We start from the raw sequence: 8,428 nt of genomic DNA, 5'->3' as shown, positions 1-8,428 counted from the left end.
TTGATAAGTGTCTAAGAACTTTTCACTCAATGGAATACTGCACTGTTGTTTGTTTCTTGTTGTTGCAGCAACTTAAACAGTCATTAGTTCATTAGTAGTAACAACCAAGAGGATTAACCCTGCAGGGACTCTCCTCCGCCTCTGCAGAGATCACTCACTGTCAACTAATCACACAGAGAAAGTTAACTTTGCTGAAGATGATGCCACAGTTTGAACCCGACTGCTCGATAAATCTGTAGATGAACATATTATTATATATACAGATGTTTTCTTACTCCTTTAAAGTATCCCTTCAAAATAGGTCCATCCAACAGTTTTACCAGAGGAGCTTCTCTCAGAAGCTTCTGGCTGGAAAACGACACAAGTTGCTGTGATATTGTGATATTCGGGTTCCCCAGAGGATCAATAATTATGTTTTGAGACTTTCTTAATAACACTGCCATCAAGTCAAAAGTTCTACTTGTACACAAGAAACACATCAGAGTTTTCCTCAAAGCAAGTTCAGTCAAAAGCAACTGGACTTGGTTCTTTGTCAGGAAGACGTCCTGGTCCAGTCCCAGCCTGGTCCTGGTCCTGGTCCTGGTCCTGGTCCTGGTCCTGGTCCTGGTCCTGGTCCTAGTTCTGGTCAGATGCGTACATGAACTGATGAAGCCTCTTGGATCAGAGGTGAAACGTCTTCCTGACAAAGAACCAAGTCCAGTTGCTTTTGACTGAAATTGCTTTGAGGAGAACGACGACCTGGACACATGAGAACATTCACGGGCAAACATCATAGTTTAACTTTAAGATTGCCGTACAATTAGAGATGATACTGATAGTTGATGGACAGGAACCTCCCAGCGATCTCCGCTTAAGGAGTCAGGTTGTGGTGGTGGATGTGTCCTGTTGTGTCCTGGCTCAGCATACAACATGTGGGTAAAGGATATTAACTGTTTGTTTAATGTGAATTTACGGATCAAAGGCCCAATTTCAGGAGCCCGGTCCATATTCAACAGAAGGATCCAGAGAACAAAGAGTTAGTGAGCGGCTTGCTCTATAGGGTCTGTTTGTTCCTGCCTGTTAAAGGGAAGGTTTGCTGGATTAATACTGTATATAATAACTATAATACTAATAATAATTATTTTTAAAGATAGTGTGACTTGTTGCTGCTCATGGGGGAATTGTTGGGTCTCTGTAAATCATAAATAAGTCACAGAGTACTACATCTGTAAAGTGTCTTAAGAAAATTGAATTGGATTTTATTATTTCCTGGCTGTAATAACGAGCGTCCTGGAGGCCTTGAAGTTCCCAGGTGTCTCAGTGACCAACAGGTTAATTAATTAACAGCTGTGTCGAGGCGTTCAGGGGGCAGGGAGCCTCTCTCTCTCTCTGGAGACACTCCAGCCTGCAGACCGGTGCTCTCTGGTAATTAATTAATACCAGACCAGGTAAAATGAATACCTTGACACTTCTCTCTGCTTCCTACGTCCATCGTTTTATCCCCTCATCCTCTGAAGCTGTAGAAGTGTGTGTTGGGAAAAGCTTTCCAAAAGATCTTCACTGGCAGGGTCACAGTTGGTATTTGGGATGGGGTTGAGTTCTGGGTTCTTCTTTCATACCAAACTTGGAAAAACAACAAAGTTAGAATCTCATTGTTGTTAAAAATAAAATTAAACCAGGAATCAGCCTCAGACCAAGAGTACTTGTACAGACGGGCAGTAGGTTTTATAGTAATTAAAGCAGAAATGTGTGTGTTCAGTTAAAGGTAGAATCTTTATTAAAAGCTTTATTTAAAAAAAGATAAACACCCACAGGGCCTTTTGAGGGGCACATAAAAAAATAAATTTAAGATTTTGACGAGTTTGACGATGACTTTCTGTCCCGTTCTGTTTCCGTTAACAGCCGATAGCGTTGGGCGTTGCAGGTTGCCAGGGTTGTTTGTTGATGCTACAGAAACAAGGAATCATTTCCAGTTAAGAGCGAGTTAATGGATTCCACCGCACTCAAAGAAAGACGTTAAAAGCTGTGATTGATTAATTGATAAGTCCAAATAAGTCATGACCCCGAATGATTCTTCGCTGACACTCAGTGCCCTCCCACTGTTCCTCCGTCCCGTGCCCCGTGCTTTAGAGTCCTTGTCCCCCCCTCCAGGCCCGTTTGTACTCACACTACCTGGGCCTCGGAGAATGCTTCTTGCTGCCTATACGTCATCACGCCGTAACACGTCACACGCATTGATGACGTCATGGCGATGCGTGGCTTTGTTTCCAGATCTTTCCGTAGACCTCGGAGTTTTTGTGCGTCTTGTCGACTGTTTTTGAATCTTTTCATCGACCAAATCTGCAGTAAACACTCCACCTCCGCATCACACCAACGTTAACCTTTCGCCGCCATTGTTTGAAATGTCCGCGCATGGTCCCTCCTTCTTTTTTCTACGTCCCAACAGGCGCACAGGAAATGACCTCAGAACCGCCGTAGGCCTCGTGCTCGTACACGTGCGCATGCTCTAGCTCGTACATGTGCAAACGTGCTTTACTAAAGCCCACCTCTCCCAAACGGGCCGTGGACGGCAAGCGTGCCGCAGTTAGGCGCGGAGCGGGTGCACTCACACTGGTCAAAGGAACTAGACTTTACCCATAAAACCTGTTTTGGCCCGGTGCGGAAGGACAGTGTGAGTGCGCCCTCAGAGACAAACCTGGTAACCCGACTCCTGGAATTATTTTTGGTTGTTGTGGCTTTGACCTTTAGACACTAGATAGCGAAGTTCTTCTCATTCTCCATATTCAACCTTTAAGTTTCATGGGAATCTGTCTTTACAATATATGTTTTTATGTCCAAATGCTCAATAACGGCACGACTGGAATGGTTTGTGTAGAACCATGAACGTCCAAACGTCTTGACCAGTGGCTGTTGAGTTTTCTTGCTCGGTACCAAAACATGGTGTGTTGTAAACTCAGCAGCCAAAGTTTCATCATGCATTGACAGTGACAGTGAAGTCCCTGTAGATCCCAGGAGCGTTCATTAGCGCCTTTCATCAGTGTTTTCCTCTGAGCTCTGATAAACATCTATCACTGGGCCTCTGTCTTTGCTCCCAGAGGGCTAATTACCATCAGACACTGTTAATAAGTGTTTGTCAGGAGGCGGCTCACAGTGGACCTCATTATTGATCACATTTGTTTCAGACACATTAACACTCATTACAGCTGCTGTGGCAACTGGGACACTGATGAAACTGGGGGTCCATTAGGGGGCAGCGGAGTCCCCTGAGCTCCCAGCATGCAACAGTTTACAGTTTTGACTTACAAAGTTTTTCAATGCCAAACTCTGGTGTTCAAGAGTTCACAGGGAGTCCAGGAACCTTATTACTACTACATGTCCCACATTATACTGTTTACAGTGTCCTGGCAGTCTTGCTGTTGGACATGAGAACTAGGGTCATGTGTATTAGTCTCAAGTATACTGACACACACACACACACACACACACACACACACACACACACACAGAAAGACAATGTTTTAGTATCTGGTAGATGTTGGGGCGGCAGTAGCTCAGTCCTTAGGTGACTCTGCTGGGAACCGGAGGGTCGCTGGTTCGAGTCCCTGTGTGGACCATGAATGGAGCGCGGACTGGTGCCTGGAGAGGTGCCATTTCATCTCCTGGGCACTGCCGAGGTGCTGTTGAGCAAGGCACCAAACCCCCAACTGCTCAGGGCGCTGAACCATTGGCAGCCCCCTCAGGGGCTTAGGGCCCCTGCAGGTTTTGGGGGCTGAGGGCAGTTGTCCTTCTTGCTCGGTTGGTGATAGGGAGGTGGTCGGGGTGGAAGGAAGGCCCAGAAGTCGGCTCGTCATATCCCGTGTGAAACCAAGGTGGCGTCCACACGACCATGGGTCATTTTGAAACCATGTGTTTCTCTGCACAATTGGGTCTTTCATCCACACCAACCACATTGTGGGCTCCTGAAACCGGAGTCCAGGGTGAACTTTTTGGAAAAGTCCGGTTTCCGCCGTCATGTGTTGAAAGGAAAACCCAGGAAAACTGCAATTTCTTGTCGTCATTGTTTGACGTGACACTGTGTGAGGGTGAACAGTCAGTTGTATGGAGACTTGTGGAGAGCTCTAGATGGGACCAGCTGACGGAGGCGGATTTTGCGGCTTCATGTGGACGGAGATGTTTTTTAACCATAAAAGTTTGGTTTCAAAAACACCCAGGGTCGTGTGGACTAGGCCCAAAAGTCAACATTGACTTGCCACCGTAGGCCTCGTGCTTGTACACGTGTGCATGCTCGTGCTCGTACACGTGCAAACGTGCTTTACTAAAGCCCTCATCTCCCAAACGGCCGTGGACGGCAAGCGGGCTGCTCCTAGACGCGGTACGGTTGCACTCACACTGGTCAAAGGAACCAGTGCTAAGCCAACTCCTTCAACCGCTTCAACCACTGGAGCCGATCCCAGCTGACATCGGGCGTGAGGTTGGGGTCCACCCTGGACAGGACGCCAGTCTATCACAGGACACATAGAGACGAACAGAGACAGACAACCATTCACACCTACGGGTGATTTAGAGTCATCAATGAACCCAACACCTGCACGTCTTTGGACTGTGAGAGGAAACCGGAGAACCCGGAGAAAACCCACGCAGACACGGGGAGAACACGCAAACTCCACACAGTAGGGCCCCAGCATGGATTTGAACCACCTCGCCCACCGTAACCAAATGTGCCACGGTCACAATCATAACAACCAAGGGACGGCCGCAGCAGCAACCAGCCATGACAGTGTTAGCAACGAGGTTTATAGGGAACAATCCAGCTGCAGTGAAACTTACTGCTGAGCAGCCACAGCTGAGGGGGCGTCCACTCACACCATGGTCACAACCAGTGGTGGTCTACTACATAATACTGTATCATTATACAGTTAGGCCTTTTATGGATCAGAGGGAATGCAAAATGTATAATTAAGTAACAGAAAAGTAGTTCATAACAAACTCCCCCATGTTCTTTGAGGGTTTCTGTATAAGACTCAACGTTTGGTGACGTTTTAATTTACATTTCACGTCAACAGGAATGTTTTTAATGTTTGTGTCAGACTGAATAAATACAACATAACAAAAACATGTTAGGGATTAAATGACGCTTGTATGGGAGTATGTTTGTTCTGGATGTGATGGTAAAGGTCCAGTGCAGAGACGCTTGTGTCAGGATGAGTTTTAAGGATCTTTAGCTCCATCTGCTGCTCGTTTCTGTCTCGTGCAGTTTAGAGGTCTGCTGAGGCAACCTGGGCCTGAGACACACAGCAGGAGGAGCGACTAACACATACAGGCAACATTTATATGTCCTGTCTGTGCTTATGAGTCTTTATTATGCACAAATACTCTGGACTGGGTCATCCCTAAGTTGCCCGGTCACATAAGCCTCTGCTGATTTAATTCAGCATTTTGTCAGGGTTAGTTCAGGGGTCTGCAACTCGTGGCTCTCGGGCCTCACGGGGCTCTTCGGTCCCTTTTCAGTGGCTCCTGCAGCTTTACTAAAAAATAACATGGAAATAAATTAGGTGTTTTCTGCACAGTGGACGATCTTTCAAAGGGAAAACCTGTTCTCCTCGAGTTCAAGGTGATTTTTAAAAAAATATCTCATCTCATCTTCAGCCTCTTATCCGGGGTCGGGTCGCCAGTGTGGAGATCTAATCTCTCCACCTAGTGAAACTTAAATATGCGTCACATGCTACGGCTAACGCTCAGCACCTTTCCTGCTAACCTGGAGTTTATGACCTGTGCTGTCAGGATGCTAACCGTGCTAACCGTGGATAAACCCCCAAAAACACTTATCAGAGGAGAATAGAGAGTTGCGTGGAGAGATCAATTTGCTTTCAGTGCCAACATGATGGCTTACCTGTTTGATATGTGGTGAGAAATTAACGAACAAAGATGTATTTTTATAACGGGTAAAAATAATCATAACAGTAACAGGAATGAAATGTCAGTTTTCTTTATGTCCTGACCCAGCTTTCGTGAACACAGGTGAGGGTAGGAACCAGGACTGAGCGGTAGATCCAGAGCTTTGTCTTCATCAGCTCTCTTTTGGTCACAACGGTGCGGTAGAGCGACTGCAGCTCCGCCCCCGCTGCTCAGATTCTCCGGCCAAACTCACGCTCCATCGTCCCCTCACTCGTGAACAAGATCCCGAGGTCCTTGAACCCCTTCACTTGGGGTCAGGACTCATTACCTACCTGTAGAAAGCAATCCACAGGTTTCCTGCTGAGAGCCACGGCCTCAGATTTAGCATGGAAAATACCAAATATATGAATATTTGTGTTGTAAACTCTGAAATATAGCATGGCATTAACGCTGCGTCATCATGTCTTCAACACCACACACACAGAATATATGACGCAGAGCAGTTACAGTGGAAAAATGGCATTTCGTGTCTTTACATCGTGATGGTTACAAACATTATTGCAAAACGTGAAAAGTTGAGTACAGTGTTTTTATTTTGGATTCAAACGTAAAAAGAATTCAGTCACACGTTGTTTTTACGGCCTCAGTTTATTGAATCATTGTCAAACTGGTACGAACTGTTTAGAGCAGGGACGTCAAAGTCAAACACATCAGAGCGACAAAAAACAAGTCTGCTACGAGCCGAGGGCCGGACTGGTTCAGTGTTAAACAACATATTAAAATGATGCATATAACCTGTTGAACCACCAGCTTGAAACATCCTGTTCTCATCAACCACCTTCCCTTTAGCCGTTATTCGCGGGCCGGATCTGACCCACGGGCCTTGACTTTGACTCCCATGGTTTAAAGCATTGTTTTTCAGATCTTTGTCTTGTTAGATTCCAGCACTTGGTACCTTGGACCCAGAAGTAGTTCTGGTTTCCATTTGTTGTCCGAACCGTATCGACCAATCATGCTTGAGCAATTTCGCTTTTAACTAGCTGTTTAAAAATGTATTTATCTGCATTCATATGCAAAAAAATGGTGATTGATCACATGACCCACTAATGAAAGCCCTTGATTTTGCTGCTCAGTGTCTGCCGCGACTTTCCAGCACTATAATCGAATACGTCGCACAGTTAGCGACGCTTTTTAAGCCGTTCCCCTTCCGTCTTTGGAACCTCCTATCAGTGCGGAGCATGTGAAGGCATCACGCCGTGTCGCTGCAGGTGAGAGCTGACGATCTACTGACGTCACACAGTCTCCGCGGTTCGGTGTCCAAAGGAACTCTGGGAGATGAAGTCCCAGAGACGCTGCTGCAGATACATGTTGCCGCCAAAGAGGCCACGGGAAACAACGCCCTTAATTCTTACGGATTACAACTTTACGTAGTTTGACAAATTAAATCCCAAACTTCAGGTCATTCAAGCTTCTCTAGTGGGAAGAGTTTAGATTAGAATATTTTTGCATTTTAGTCACTTTATTGAAGATGAATTGGAAAATAAATGTGTTATTTTCAGTCCTGGATAATTTGAACACAACCACGCATGCACTTTGAAGTTCTCAAAAAACACTCAACAATAATATTCATTAGTGTGTGTGTGTGTGTGTGTGTGTGTGTGTGTGTGTGTGTGTGTGTGTGTGTGTGTGTGTGTGTGTGTGTGTGTAAAACGTCTTTGATCATCACAGATTGATTCATCAAACATGAATTTCTCTTCCTCAGTTCTTCGGCTCCTTCTTTTTTCTCCAAATCTGAGAAAATTCACTATAAAACACAACAAGCAAGAACAACAATAGTTTGATTTATAATCATTAACTTGTGTTAAAAATGGCATTTACATGGCAACTTAGGGCGCCCTCCCACTGTGCCTCCGTACCGTGCCCCAGCACGTTTCACGGCTAAAGTCTGGTTCCTTTGATCAGTGTGAGTGCAACCGTACCACGTCTAGGAGCGGCACGCTTGCCGTCCACGGCCCGTTTGGGAGAGGTGGGCTTTAGTAAAGCACGTTTGCACATGTACGAGCACGAGCGTGCGCACGTGTACGAGCACGAGGCCTACGGCGGTTCTGAGGTCATTTCCTGTGCGCCTGTTGGGACGTAGAAAAAAGAAGGAGGGACCATGCGCGGACATTTCAAACAATGGCGGTGAAAGGTTCACGTTGGTGTGATGCGGAGGTGGAGTGTTTACTGCAGATTTGGTCGATGAAAAGATTCAAAAACAGTCGACAAGACGCACAAAAACTCAGAGGTCTACGGAAAGATCTGGAAACAAAGCCACGCATCGCCATGACGTCATCAATGCGTGTGACGTGTTACGGCGTGATGAAGTATAGGCAGCAAGAAGCATTCTCCGAGGCCCAGGTAGTGTGAGTACAAACGGGCCTGGAGGGGGGGACAAGGACCCTAAAGCACGGGGCACGGGACGCACGCACAGTGGAAGGGCGCCCTTAACAGACATTTCGACTTGAATATGGCAAATCTGTGTTTGGTGTGAGGAATCTGTTGCAGATGTTTT

Source organism: Echiichthys vipera (genome assembly GCF_963691815.1).
Source record: "Echiichthys vipera genome assembly, chromosome: 14".
Classification (NCBI taxonomy): Eukaryota; Metazoa; Chordata; class Actinopteri; order Perciformes; family Trachinidae; genus Echiichthys; species Echiichthys vipera.
This window is presented reverse-complemented; position numbering follows the sequence as displayed.